This window comes from Amborella trichopoda, chromosome 4 (assembly GCF_054954075.1).
Source record: "Amborella trichopoda isolate Santa Cruz 75 chromosome 4, AtrichopodaSantaCruz75HAP2 v2.0, whole genome shotgun sequence".
NCBI classification, from domain to species: Eukaryota; Viridiplantae; Streptophyta; class Magnoliopsida; order Amborellales; family Amborellaceae; genus Amborella; species Amborella trichopoda.
In genome coordinates, this window is record NC_142339.1 from 9254696 (window position 1) to 9270755 (window position 16060).

Here is a 16060-nt window from a genome sequence, read left to right on the forward strand (position 1 = left end):
TTCGAACTACATCTCTCTCTCTCTCTCTAAAACTCAATCACTCTCTCTTCACTTCTCGATGAGTTTACCAGCCAAGGGGTTTAGCTTGAGCTCGAACAGGAGCACACTTCTTATGTGTGTGAGAGAGGTGAAGTTTTGAGAGAGAGATATGGAGTTTGGGTTTTAGAGAGAGATGGAGTTTTATAGAGAGAGATGGAGTTTGAGTTTTAGGGAAAGAGATGGAGTTTTGAGAGAGATAGACGATGATGTGAGAGAGAGAGAGATGGAATTTAGGTTTTAGAGAGAAATAGAGTTTTCAGAGATAGAGACAATGATGTGAGAGAGATTGAGTTTTAGAGAGAGAAAGAGATAGAGTCATTTCATAACTTGTTGAAGTCAATAATACATGGTCAAATGGGTTTAGGGGGTTCGAAGATAGAAAAGATGGAGTCATTTTGCTTACAAGTAATATTTTCAATTCTTGAGTTTGATGAGATATAAAAGCTAAAAATAAGGGATAATAAGATATGTTTTCTTAATATATTGTCGGGTACTCCGATACTTAAAAACTCTTATTTTTTTCAACAGAAACCATTTTAGTACTATCAATATAGAACATATTCTTGTTTTTTTTCTTATAGAATCAACTTTGGCAGTCACAATACCAAATTAGTTTAAGTTACAAAAAGAAAAAAAAAAGAAAAAAAGATTTTGTTTGGCACTAACATCACCAAACTTGATTCTACAAGAAAAAATATAGGTTTTTTGACAAAAGAAATAAAAGATTTTATTTGGTACAGAGAGTACTGAAAAAGACATTAACCGAAGACAGTGTTCGGCACTCACTGTACCTAACATTAGTTTTGCAATGACGAGGTTATAACATTAGTTTGAGACTCCCAATATCAATCTTACGAGCATTTTTGGGAAAACAATAATAAAGTAGGAAATAAGGAACAACATAGTAAAATTCAAAACTTATAGGATATTTTTAAAAAGTAATGATCTTATGAGACCCTCCCGCACTCATGTGTGTAGGACCTCAAAGGATTACCATTAAATTTGGCGTAGATCTCTAGAAAAGTCAAGTCCCACACCAATGTGATGACGTTTTTAGATATCTGTACCAAATTTAATGGTGATCCTTTGGGGTCCTACACACATGGGTGTGGGAGGGTCTCATAAGATCATTACTCATTTTTAAAATAGGAAAAATTTACAAAAAGACAATTATTTTTTGTACAAGGAGGTCACAATCATTCTTGTCCCTAGAATTCCAGTTTGAGTGATTCGAAAAACGTCATTGAAAAGACTCGAAGTTCAAAAAACAAAAAATCATAGGACTTAACGACTAGCCCAAGCCATCCAATTAGAAATCTAAAGACTAGATGTGACCTCCTTGTAATAAAGTTAAATGGTCTCAATGTATATAAGGGTGCTGTTTGTATAGAGCCTAGGCACTAAATAATCAAATTAGAGCCTACCTTCAAATAGTGTCAAGAAATGTGGATATAATACTGAAAATCTTTGTAATAGCCTTAGAATATATTTCCATCTTTATTTATAAAGTTTAAAGCTTCAAAAATAGTGTAGATCAACAAATCTATGAAAAGTTGAAACTCTTGAAAATTAACCATCCAAAATGCATTACAAAATAAACGATTTTCAAAACTTTAAACCCATTTTTTTTTCTCATGTCCATGCATCTTGATGTCGAGATGATCACTTTGAGGATATTTCGACATCAAAACAATCTCTTCTAGTGAAATTTTGGAGGTAGGCTCTAATTTGATTTAGAGCCCCGGCTCTATATAAACTTTTTCCATGTATATAACCCCTTTTAAATATCCCTAAAAATAAAAATATTTACATTAATTTTGCTTCTTACATGGGTTTTTTTGGAGTGCTTTTGTTTTGGATACATTGGCTTGATTTGTTAAAAGAAGGCTCGACCCTTGTCCTTCCTCTTGCAAGCCGGGTGTCTCATCAATTGACTAAGGTCTCGGCAGTGATACAAATAAATGGATTCATTTTGTCCCATTAAACTAAAAAGGGTAATGAGATTGTATACCATAAGACAATTTATCTTCGTTAAAAAGAGGCTATAATTTATGTGGCCATTAGATGTCAAATTAAATAGCTTAAAACGTATCACGAAGTTAGATAATTTTTTTTATGTTTTTTTTTTAAAAAAAACTTTAAGCCTCGTCATTGACATTCCTATGACCACTTGATTTCAAAGGTCACTGACAAGAGTGTATTGAGGATTGATGTCTTGTATTATGAGGAAATAGATTTGTCAATGTGGACTCAAAAGACGACTCCGGAAGGCCGTTAAAAGCCCGAAGGGCTTGAGGCCCAGAGGAGTGTCTGGCCAAGTAGACTCGGTGTACTCAGCCCCTGCGGTGAAAATTTTTGTACCCTTATAAGGGGTACTTTGAGAATTTATACCATCTGCCTAGGACTATATATTGTTGCAATTGGTTATTTTTTAGGGTTAGAAAAAACGGATATTGGTTTTTTTTTAGGGTTAAGGAAAAACGGAGATTTTGTTGTAATACGAAAGCAGAGAGAGGCGTGAAGAAGAAGGTCATTGTAACCATATTCTTCATTGTTAGTAAAGAAGCTTTCATCACCTTGTTGACATAGGCACGTTGCCGAACTACGTATATCTTTACGTTGTGATTGAGTGTCTCTTTCTTTTGTGTTTGTTTCTTCTTTCTTGTTTCGTCAATTGTTTTTCATTTTCTAAATAGTGTGTGTGACTTTTTTGTACCAAAAACTGTGATAGATTAATCAAATTTCAAAGCTATTTAGAACTCGAAACTAAATTAAATTTGAGATCACGTGATAGAAAAGGCACTCCAAAGTTTTTTTTGGGCATCCCACAAAATATGTGATTTTTCAAGGCGGTGATAAGACCATGAATTTTAGTGATCCGGCTGGACACCAATTATTTTGCTAAGGTGATAAATACTTAAAATGTTACTACATTATGTGCAAAATGCACAGCTGATGTCATAGCATTCCATCATCATTATCTCATTATAATTGGCTCTTTGAATTTTTCAATATTTCAAAGTGAAGAGAGAGACGAAGAGGAAGATCATTAATAATATTTAATGAACAACGGCTGGAACGTATTTCTACACTATATAATCCAAAGATATAATGCATTCATTTAAAAAATGGATGCAAAATAAAGAGTCTATCTAACGGTCTAAATATTTTTTTAATATAATTATTATTTTTAATTTTTATTTTTATTTTTTTAATATTCATGATCTCCCTATTAAATATTATATATACTCTAAAAATTAGAATTAAAATTTATTTAAAAAAAATATATTTATTGTAAGTCATGTAGGCTTGGCTGCATGCTAACCGTGTACATACTTAATACTAGCTTACCAATTATTGAATTGACTCGTACTTTCCAATCTCATTTTTTTTGTTGGGAAAGCTCTCTATGTCCCTTTACAACATAGAAGTTCTATCCTCCCCTTTATCCAGCGGTCCATTTTTTAATAAAGGGCTAAGATTGCCCCAATCACAATGTCTACATTGTTTTATTTTTAATTCTTTTCTAATAAACCATTTTGACACCAAATTTTGGACGTCCATTCCTCTATTAAACTTACACTAATGGAAAAATACATAAAAATAATAATTTCAATAAAATAAAATGACCAAAATACCTTTGATATTTTTAAGGGGTATTTTGGTCATTATTTTTATCAAAAAATTATTGTTAATATTTTTTATAGGTGCCCTCAATGAGAAGATGGCACGTACTAAATTTTTATGTTCAGAAAAATTGTATTAAAAAAACTAAAAATAAAATACTTTAAGATGTCGGATCTAAGATCAAACGGTAAGTGGCTCACTTGATAAAAAAAATGGACGGCTGGATGGTAGGGGGATGATAGAAATTCTATGTTGTGGGGGAACAAAGCTTTTCTTTTTTGTTTAACCCGTGAGACCTGTACATTCCAATCTCATATTTTGTGCAGACCCATACTTTCCAATTTTTTTTTTTGTTTTTGCTTAACCCGTGAGTGCAACTACTTTTCCTATCCAAATCTCCATATCTCCATCAACTTTAATTGCTTTTCTGCGTATTCTATTTTTCTTTTTCTTTTTTTTTTCTTTTTCTTTTTTTTTTTCTTTTTTCTTTTTTTTTTTCTTCGTATAATTCAATGGGAGTTGATAGGCTTCTATCCAAATTTTCAGAGTTAGTTTTGTTAATGTGTTAGTAAGGTGGTCTCAGCAGGAATGAAAACCACAATGCAGTGACTAGAGTGTAAGTGTGCTACCGCCACGAGCCAGCCACTTTTCCCTACTGCTTATCTGTTTTGCGTTATAAAGTTTTGTTTTCTCAAATAATTTCATTTGGTATCTAAGCCAAAAGGATTCATAATCAAGTAATTTAAAATTATTTGACATTTATATAAGGGCACGTTTGGATAGGAAAAAATTATGAATCCTAGATATTTGAAATCCAAAGAAATCTATGGATTTTCAATATCGATGATTTTTGTCATGGATTCCTCAAATCTTTTGGTTGGATAAATTATACAAAATTTATGGATACCTTGCAATCACTTCCATGTCCATTGTTTGGTAACAAAAATTGATACAATTTCTCTCTCTAAAATTTTTCTCTCTCTCTAAAACTCAAAATTTGAGATAGGATATCTATAAAAATTTTGAAATAGTTTTTCTCTCTCTAAAATTTGATATGGTTTGTCTTTCTAAAATTTAATATACTTTCTATCCAAATTTTAAAATTTGAAATTGTCTATCTAAAAATTTTGAAATAATTTCTCTCTAGAAAATTTTTAGGTGCTTTACTCTCTAAAATTTAATATACTTTCTCTTTTTAAAATTTTAAGATACTTATCTCTAAAACTTAAAACTTGAGATAGTTCCCCTCCTCAATAATTTTTAGATAGTTTTTCTCTTCAAACATTTTTAAATAGATTCTCTCTCTAAAATATGGTATAGTTTTTCTCTCAAATTTTAAGATACTTTTTCTTTCTAAAAGCTAGCATTTGAGAAAATTTCTCTCTAAAAATTTTGCGATAGTTTCTTTTTCTAAAAAAATTTATGTATTTTCTCTCTCTAAATTTTGATATAGTTACTCTCTTAAATTTTAAGAAGCTTTCTCTCTCTCTAAAACTTCACGTTTGAGATAGTTTCTCTCTCTAAAATTTTAAAATAATTTATCTCTTTAAAATTTCATATAGTGTCTCTCTAAACTTTGATGTACTTTCTCTCTCTAAAGTTTAAAATTTGAGATACTTTCTCGCTCTAAAACTTAAATTTTGAGATAGTTTATCTCTCTAAATTTTTGTGAGATAGTTTCTCACTATAAAAATTTCATGTACTTTTTCCATTTAAAATTTTATATAGTTTATCTCTCTAAAATTTAATATACTTTCTATCCAAATTTTAAAATTTGAAATTGTCTATCTAAAAATTTTGAAATAATTTCTCTCTAGAAAATTTTTAGGTGCTTTACTCTCTAAAATTTAATATACTTTCTCTTTTTAAAATTTTAAGATACTTATCTCTAAAACTTAAAACTTGAGATAGTTCCCCTCCTCAATAATTTTTAGATAGTTTTTCTCTTCAAACACTTGTAAATAGATTCTCTCTCTAAAATATGGTATAGTTTTTTTCTCAAATTTTAAGATACTTTTTCTTTCTAAAAGCTAGCATTTGAGAAAATTTCTCTCTAAAAATTTTGCGATAGTTTCTTTTTCTAAAAAAATTTATGTATTTTCTCTCTCTAAATTTTGATATAATTACTCTCTTAAATTTTAAAAAGCTTTCTCTCTCTCTAAAACTTCATGTTTGAGATAGTTTCTCTCTCTAAAATTTTAAAATAATTTATCTCTTTAAAATTTCATATAGTGTCTCTCTAAACTTTGATGTACTTTCTCTCTCTAAAGTTTAAAATTTGAGATACTTTCTCGCTCTAAAACTTAAATTTTGAGATAGTTTATCTCTCTAAATTTTTGTGAGATAGTTTTTCACTATAAAAATTTCATGTACTTTTTCCATTTAAAATTTTATATAGTTTATCTCTCTAAAATTTTAATATACTTTCTCTCTCTAAAACATAAATTTTGCGATAGTTTCTCTCTCCAAAATTTTGAGATAGTTTCTATCTCTAAAATTTTTAGGTATTTCCTCACTCTAAAAATTGATATAATTTCTATTTCTAAAATTTTAATATATTTTATCTTTCTAAAATTTATAATAGTTTCTCTCTAAAAGTTTAAGAATACTTTCTATCTCTACAATTTTAAGAATACTTTCTCTCTCTACAATTTTAAGAATACTTTCTCTCTCTAAAACTTAAGATTTGATATAGTTTTCCTCTCTAAAAAATTTGGAGATAGTTTCTATTTCTAAAAAATTTTAGGTACTCTCTCTAAATTTTGATATAGTTTCTCTCTCTAAAAATTAAAATATGAGATTGTTTATCTCTCTAAAAATTTTGAAATAGTTTCTCCCTCTAAAAAATTGAGATTGTTTCTTTCTCTAAAAATTTGCATGTACTTTCTCTCTAAAATATGATAGTTTCTATCTAAAACTTAAAATTTGAGATAGTTTATCTCTCTAAAATTTGAGATAGTTTATCTCTCTAAAATTTTAAAGTAGTTTTTCTCTCTTAAAAATATTGGTATTTTCTCTCTCTCTAAAATTTTAACATATTTTCTCTCTAAAAGTTAAAATTTGAGATAGTTTCTCTCTCTAAAATTTTGAGATAGTTCATCTCTCTAAAAATATTTTGGTATTTTCTCTCTCTAAAATTTTAACATACTTTCTCTTTTTAAAATTTTAACATTTTTTCTCTCTCTAAAAGTTAAAATTTGAGATAATTTTTCTCTATAAAATTTTTGAGATAGTTTATCTCTTTAAAAAATTTAAGTATTTTCTCCCTCTAAACTTTTAAAAGTTACCAAATGCTCCCTATGTTTCGGGTGGAGGGAGCCAATGAGCGAAATCCATGGGCCTTGGAAATGCAAAAATACAAGTTTTGGTGTGGAAATGAAATAATGGAAAAGTAGGTCTTACTTCCATGATTTTGATTGTCTTTATTTTAAGTATCGAAGTCATTAAACAATCTAAAAGGTGAATTTTAACCATATCCAAGATATTAGGAAGCCATGCCTTAAAATCCTTGTACTCAAATAAGCCCTAAAGGTATTTGAAACTAAAAGCTAAATTAAATTTAAGGTCAGATGATTCAAAAGGCACTTATAAATTTTTTTTTGTCACCCGACAAAAGATGTGATTTTCTTAAGATGATCCGAATAGCACAAATTTTAGTGAGGTCCAGCGGAACACCATATCCATTTTTATCCAGGGCCCAGATACTTTGAATGGTAAGACATCATGATGTGTACTATTATTGTGTCCTCATAATTATGTCCGTAAATTTTTCAATATTTCAAAATCTTAGAGAGAGAGATCATTAATATTCAATGGGTGGGTATTTCGTCTACAACATGTGCTAAAAGGTGTACAGGAACCCTTTAATGGTTCAGATTGAACCATGCCCATCCAAGGGCCAATAATAAATCTCGTTTTTTATCTTTAATTTTTTATTAAAAATAATATCAATATGACATTTTTTTTAAGTTCATTTTTATAAGTAAAATTGAATAAAATTAACAAAAAATGTTTTGAATAAAAAATATTGACCAAAATAAATTTAAAGGTATTTGAGTAAATCTTATTTAAAATATTTTTTAATCATTTTTATTTACTTACCTTTATAAAATAAACCTACGTATGTTACACAAATAAAAATAAAAAATAAAATAAGAGACTACTTTTAAGCCGTTGGATATGAATGCTTTTCCATATTTAATCCCAACTCGCGGACAATAGGTTGACCTGTATTTTTTATTCTCATATTTTTATTTATCAACCCGTAGTAAGACCTTTAATTTCTTTCACTATCCAAATCTCCATGCTTTTTGCACCATGAACATAGCATTTGTTATGTGTTTCACACATGGTTAGTAAGTTGGAGAATAAGAAAATATCGGCCAATTGAAATATCGGTAATAAATGGGTTTTATTTCTAAATGTCAGAGGGAAAAATTGAGTAAAAAATATGAATTGCCAAAAAAAACTACGGTGTCAAAGTTTGTGAAATATGCAGGCCAGTTGTATGTACCCTCTCCTACCCCCAAAGGGAAGGGCTAGTCGTACGCGCCCTCTTCTCCCCCAAAATCTATGACAACTTGGTACCCTAAGAAGTTCCCTTCAAGTACACTCTTGTTTGCTCCCTCTCCTTATGCACAAGCTGGCGCTCGAGGCTAGAATCGAAGCAAGATTACCCCCCCCAACGCCAAAGAAACAACCCTTCCCTTCTTCAAACAGAGCCAAGCTTCCAAGGTCAACCCCGTGCTCCCTACTCCCAGGGAGCCATGCTTTACCTGAATTAATTGACTTCGCACCAGTCTCCTGACTACTCACTAGTTTCCTGACTACTATATGTTAGAATTTGTGGGAGCATAGAAGGGAGAGAGAATATTTACATGGTTCAGGTTGAACCCTTACGTCCACGGATCCAAAGCCCCAACCGGCTATGTTTATATCAATAAGTTCCTCTTTATATGAAGGACAATCACACGATTAGAGGAGATAATTATGGTATGATAACTTGATGACCAAGTAACTTGGACTCTATCTTCTAGATACTTAACCTTTTCAAGAGATATATACATATGCATCTATAATGATGTATATTAATATGAATCCAAGATATCTATATCCCAACACTCCCCCTCAAACGCAAGATGCTTCGACACAAAGTAGCTCAAGTTTGAACAATACTAAGTTACCAAAAAAAAAAGTCGCATGTTATCATGGTCTTCCAAGAAACAACCTTTCGTGGGCTCTCTACTTTCTTCTAGAGACTTTCTCTCTCTAAGGTCTTCCAAGAAACAACATTTCTTGAGCTCTCTGCTTTCTTCTCTGAAGAAATATTCAGCACTCGCTTCACATTGCCATCGTTCACAGGGAACCGTGGAATCACCATCACGTCTGTCTCCATCTTTTTACCAACTCGATCCTTGGACATCATAGGAGAATAAACGTCATGCTACTAATACATCAACAAGGATCGGTGGTTGCAGATGGTCTTGAAATTTCCCGATATCAACTCTAATACCATGTTAGAATTTGTGGGAGCATAGAAGGGAGAGAGAATATTTATGTGGTTCAGGCCGTACGTCCACAGATCCAAAGCCCCAACCGGCTATATTTTCATTATATTGGATAAATGTTTACATCAATAAGTTCATCTTTATATAAAGGACAATCACATGATGAGAGGAGATAATAATGGTATGATAACTTTATGACCAAGTAACTTAGTCTCTATCTTCTAGATACCTAACTTTATTAAGAGATATATACATATACATCCATAATAATATATATCAATATGAACCCAAGATATCTATATCCCAACACTATAATCCAAGATCTTAATTACTCAGTGCCAAAATGTATATGCTATGACGAGTTTGGATTTTTTTTTTTTTTGAGGTAACTCAGCTGAGGCCCCTACCCTTTTTTTTTCTTCTTCAAATAGATTAGGGAGTTAGCTTTTTTTTTTTTTTTTTTTTTTTTTTCAGGTAGATTAGAGAGTTAGCTTCTTTTTTTTTTTTTTTCAGATAGATTAGGGAGTTAGCTTTTCTGAAAGTGTCACTAGAATTGGAAACCACAACGTAGTAACTAAATATGGGGGTGCAACCACCCTAACAAGCCCCTTTCCTAATGACGAGTTTGGATGCCCTAGTAGTTTTGCTCCTTAATAGATTAATTTGGAAATAAAGGTATATCAGGTTTCTCCAATAATAGCTTTGTGAGCATTTAATGGTGGTGTGGCACTTATAAGTAGAATTTTTAACAATTAATTAGAATTTGCAGTATGAAATTCTACATATCCACTTCAATTATTACACTTTCCTTTTTATCACTCTAACCAAGCTGGCATGATGCATGTACTTCGAACATATTTAAAAGCATAAGTCATTAGATGAAAAAAATATTATTATCACTTTAACCGAACTCCCTTGTTTATGGGAATATAGGGAAGAGAGAGAGAGAGTATGGAATATTTTTAACAAAATTAATGAACAGGGAGACACCTACCACATATTGCTCTCATATTTATCATATTAATAAAATAGATAAGGATCTCATTGCTCCCAAATTTATAGGATTATTGACATGAGCATTACATCGAACCTAGAAAGTAAATAAGCCATAAAGGAAGAGAGAGAGAGAGATACTTTTTTCTTTTTGATAAATTTTAGCTAATTTTATTGATGTATATAAAAGAAATTATATCATCAGAAACGATAAAAGAGATAAGCGAAGCCCCGCCCTCAGCCAAAGAGTTTGCCTCCGTATACACATGGATGAAAGAGATGGATATAAATTCTAGCATGTCAAAGATCTGAAGGCTCACCGCTTTGAGCTCCCAAAAAACTCGTAGCTCTTTATTACACCATCTTATGACATTCATCGAGTTACTTTCAATCACACAACGGTTACCCAAACTTCTACTAATAAAACTCTTCAATCCATGTAAAAGAGCAAGCACCTCAGCATAATTTGTAGTGGCAACTCCTATGGGGTTGGCAAAGGTAAAAGTAACATTACCATTCCAATTTCGAAAGACCCCACCAATTCCAGCCACACCTGGATTACCTAAAGAATTACTATTGAAGTTAAGTTTGAAACTCCATTGAACAAGTGAATTCCAGCCACCATCGCCATCGATCATGAAATGACATCCTATAGCAAGATTTAACCAAGAAAAGCCTATCACTTTCCAGCTCCCATACCATCTCATCTATCAAATTTCACGGAATATAAAGTTCATGCAAAGTCTCCATCAATGAACTTAATTGAAAGAAGAGTGTATCATTTATCCCATTATATTGGAGGTTCATGCAAAGTCTCCATCAACAAACTTAATTGAGAGAAGAGTGTATCATTTATCATGCTATATTGGAGGGTCACATTCCAAATAAGGTTCACTTTCCAAATAACCTGATTCCCTCTCACTTCTAAAATATCAGCCACCTAAGCATTGAGATTAGTCATTTTGTCAAGAATTCCTAGAAAAACATATTTTAATGGACTATTTCCAAGCCATCTATGATGTCAAAATGAGATTTGATCACCATTTCCAACAGACCAACCCAAATAACCTGCAATCAAAGGTTTGCAATTAAAAATAGATATCCAAAAGATAGATTTGTTATTCCCTCTGCTACCCAAGATCCACATCCCTGCCTATTAATACCATATTTAGCGAAAAGACCTTAATACCATAACTGATCCTTAAAGTTAAAATTGCGCTACCACCATTTCTAAAGAAGGGCTTGATTGACACATTTAATTTTCCTTATCCCATACCTCCTTCACTCTTCGAAGTACATACTGTATCCCAACTAAGGAGATGATACTTCCTAGCTTCCCTCTAAGAGCCCCATAAAATTTTTTGCATCATACAGTCAATTTTCCTAGCAATTGAAGCCGGCATCTAAATAATAGACATTTCATAACTAGGGAGGTTTGCCAAATATGAACTCAAAAGAGTGGCTCTTCCACCCAAAGATAAAAATTTTGGCTTCCATAAATCTAACTTGACTTGAACTCTTTCCACCACTTTATCCCAAACTGATACTGAAAGCCTTGGCAAACCCAAATAAGTATTTCATTGCTAAGGATACTTATTATTGATACTTACAATGTCAACAAAATAGATATAGATATCATTGCTCCATATTTACCATATCAACAAAATAGATAAAGATATCATCGCTTTTATATTTATGAGATTATAGAGAAGAGAGAGAGATTTACCATATCAATAAAATAATAGATAAGGATCTCATTGCTGCCATATTTACAGGATTATAGGAAAAAGAGAGAGAGAGAGAGAGAGAGAGGCATTATTTTGTCCTTAAAAAAAAGAGCTTTAAATCCAACTTAGAAAGTAAATAAATCATAAGGGAAGAGAGAGAGAGAGAGTACACATAAGGGAAGAGAGATAGAGAGAGTACGCATTATTTTCAATCTTCTAACTTATTTAACTAGAGGCTTTATTGATTTATTTAACGGGAGGGTTTACAGAGATATATAGAGCTCTACATCAATTTTTATTCTTTAAATGCATACGTAAAGTGGGATTTTTTGGGGTAACTTCACGTATTATAAAAATAAAAATAAAATAAAATAAAATAAACTCAAAGATGCCGAATTGTATTCACATTCATTACTACTGTTAAAAATCCATAATAAAAAAATATGCAAGCCATTTGAATAGAGAATAGAGTAAACACAAAATACTAAAAAAGCAAAGTATGATGGGGAAATCATTATTTCAAAAAAGAAACTTAGTCTCTGAACCAATATAACAAAACCTAAAAAAAACTACTAAAAAAATAAAGAAACGAGAAATAAAAGAAAAACCAAATAGTAAAATGTGAGAAGAGAGAGAGAGAGAGATAGAGAGAGATAGAGATTTCATGTATTAAATTATCGTTCTTTCAATTATAACAAAGTAGTGTACGTTGGCTTCTCTCCGAGCCACTTTTCTCTCATTATCTTTTATAAGTTAGTATAACTAAAGCTTTTTTGTTATTAGTATGTTTCGTTTGTCTTTCATATTGTATGCATGTAATATGGTTTTAACAAAAAGAAAGCACACAACATCTTAATCATATGGTATGGACTATTAGAAAGTTGTTTATTATAGTATTGCTTATTTTCATTCAATACCTAAGAAGTATCATCTTCATAGTTAGGGTACAATATTGTTGTCAATTGTTAATCATTATAAGTTGATCGGGTTACAGGAGGTTAATAGCCAAAAATAAAAAAGTACAGTTAGGGGAAATAGAGTCAACACCTTTGCTTAGATTATGCATAGCATATTGATGGATAGTGAGGTGACTCATAAGTTATATATATATATATATATATATATATGAGAAAGTCATCATTGCTTATTTTATGGTTATGTACAACAAATATAATTCGACTATTTATAGATTAAGCACCATCTGCTAAGTTTCATGATATCTTCGTTGAATTCCCTCGAAGAAAGAAATGCCACGATGATGACTACATAAAAGCAAAAGCCAATACAAAACATGTCACTATCAAGTTCTTCTTCTTCTCCAAAATGGGCTGAAAGATTGTGTCTCATGTTTTCGGATGAAGAGAATGAAATTATGAATGGGCTGAAAGATTGTGTCTCATGTTTTTGGGTGAAGAGAGTAAAATTAAGTTCAGATGATAGTTAGCAAGTGATAGACAACAATATATCTGCAAGTCAAAATACGATAATAAATAAGTTTTTGTCTAAAAATCTGAGGCAAAAAATATGGTGAGTAAAAAATTTGGCAAATTAAAACTCATGAATATTTCAATTTTGGCTAAAAAAATTGAGTTAAAATAAAATTTCAAATAGATATAAATAACATAAAATGAAAGAGTTATATTATATGTGTTGGGTGATGCATTCCTACTTTGCATTCCCAAGGCATAAACCATACTTCCCAAAGATATATATAAATGGTGATCCCTCTAACAAAATTAAAACCCACAGTCTAAATATTTCCTTCCAAAAATTATCATTTTTAGTTTTAAAATTTATTTATTCTTAACATATTAATTATCTCAATGTTAGAATATATATTCCTTAAAACTTAGGGCCAAAATGCATTTCAAAAATGGATTATTAAGAGGGGGCACATTTCTACTATTTTGTCGAGGACTCGTAGAAATTGTGTCTTAAAATAAAATGATGAAATGTCATGGATTGCTAACATTTAGTGTCATACTTGAATATCTTTTGTCTAAATTTTCATAACTACAATAACATGGTATGCTTCCTCTAATGTCGGGAGCAGACAATAAAAAGCAACTAAGAATAGTAAACAAACAAATTCAATGAAAATAATAAGAACAACAAGCCGAAGGTGTACAATTGCTTAGAAAAAAAACTCAACAAAAGATTGCACCAATAAGGAGGGGTGATTTAGTTCAAGTGGAAGGCTCTAAAAAGACAAATGAAATGCTCAAAGGGACATTAATAGAAGTAGTAAGAAGATATGTGGTGACTTGTGGTCTGACTAGAGGTATGACCCTTGATCGAACAAAAAGTTGGAGCAGGATTCGTGTATCTGATCCCAACTAATTAGGATAAGACTAGGATGAGGATGATGATGATAGGATTACAGCCCACAAACTCAAAAATCCAAAAATATGAGTGTTCCATCCAATGAGAATTGAGCTTAGATGATCCAATTATACCTCCTTATAAGGCAAACTCAAGGGAAGAGATGGAAGATGTAAGGAGCCGAGTTCAATTGCTTTCATTGAATCAACTCTTTTGTCTTCCCAATGGCCAAAAGACAATCTCCAAGAAACCCCCAAGGGTCCCCCTTGACCATTATCAAGTGGTTTCTTAAAAAACCCACCTAACTGGGATGAAGAGTCTGACCCAGAAGAATTATTCAAGTTACCTTCTTCAAACATTCTCAAGTCAACTTAATAGGTAATCCCCCTTAAGCGGGAGGAAGGATTGAGAGAAGACGAACACTCCCAAAAGATAGCAAGGGAAGGGGAATGCCTACGCCAATAGAGACATATTGTAACTAAGAAACTATGATTGATGATAAGACAAATCCCCACAATCAAAGAACCGCTAAGGGTGACCCCAACTACTGTTGGAATTATGAAATTTCAAGACCTTAAATTCAATACCCATTGTGCATTGGGAGCGAGTCAGAGAGGATGATTCTTGGTGGTCAGTGCACTGGGACCTAGGATCATAGATCTTGTGATGGAGGGAAAGAATAAATACAGAAAATTAATGCTAAAAACAAATGAAGGTTTAGAGAAAATACACTCTCTCAAAGATCTGCAAGCGAATAGACCACAAAATAATCTCTTCACGAGACCAAATTTTATTAACTCATTCACTCTGATTTACAATGAAGGGAAACCTCCCTTTAAATAGACTAAAAAAAGAAAAGATAAGCAAAAGGAAAAAAACCCTACACGCACTCTCTTATTTTATTTATCCCCCTATTTTTCCTCTCTTTAATTTTACGTACCAAAAGATTTGCTTCTGACGTTTTATCCAAAACTTCGTACATTCTATCCAAAGCTTCCTACGTTTTGATCCAATGCTTCCCACATTTTTATCCAAAGCTTCCCACGTTTTTTACCCAAAACCAACCTATTATTGAAAAGATAAAACTCTGCTTAGATTTAACCTTATCTTATTTACATTCCAAACTAACTAACCCAATCGATACAAGATAAAAATAATCTAAATTCATGCCCTCCTAATTATCCTTGTGTACTCCCTTCTTATCAAAAGAAAAATTAAAAATAACCCTAATAATCTTCCTTATTACATCATTGTCCCTTTCTTTCCCTCTTGGGTCCTACGACCCTTCTTGGCCCAGCCACGAACCATCGGTTCGGGCATGGCTTCATCCTTCCCCCCTAGTTGAAAGGAACTCGACTTCGACGAGTTGGCTTCAATATAGATGTGATATAAGTCTGGATCCACCTTTTTGAATTCTTACTTAGAAATCCAAGTGCTATCAAAGTATGACATGCCCTTCCATTTGACTAAAAATTTGTGATATGAACCCTTTTGAGTTTGAAAGCTTTCAGTCTTCAAAACTTGATCAATTTCCTCATCTTTCTTTCCCGGTAATTGCTTCATCATATCAATTACTTCTTTTTCAATTTCTAGAGGGTCTCTATGAAACTCAAATAAGTCAGCAACATTAAATATCGGGGAGATATCCAATGCCTTTGGTAATTCCACCTTATATGCATTATTTCCATGTTGCTTCAAAATGCGACAAGGGCCCACCTTCTTGGACTTGAGTTTAGTATATGTTCCCAATGAAAACCTTTGCTTTCTCAAATACATCATTACTAACTCTCCCTCCTTGAGAATTTTCTCTCTTCTATGCTCATTTGAGGCTTTTGATACTTTGCA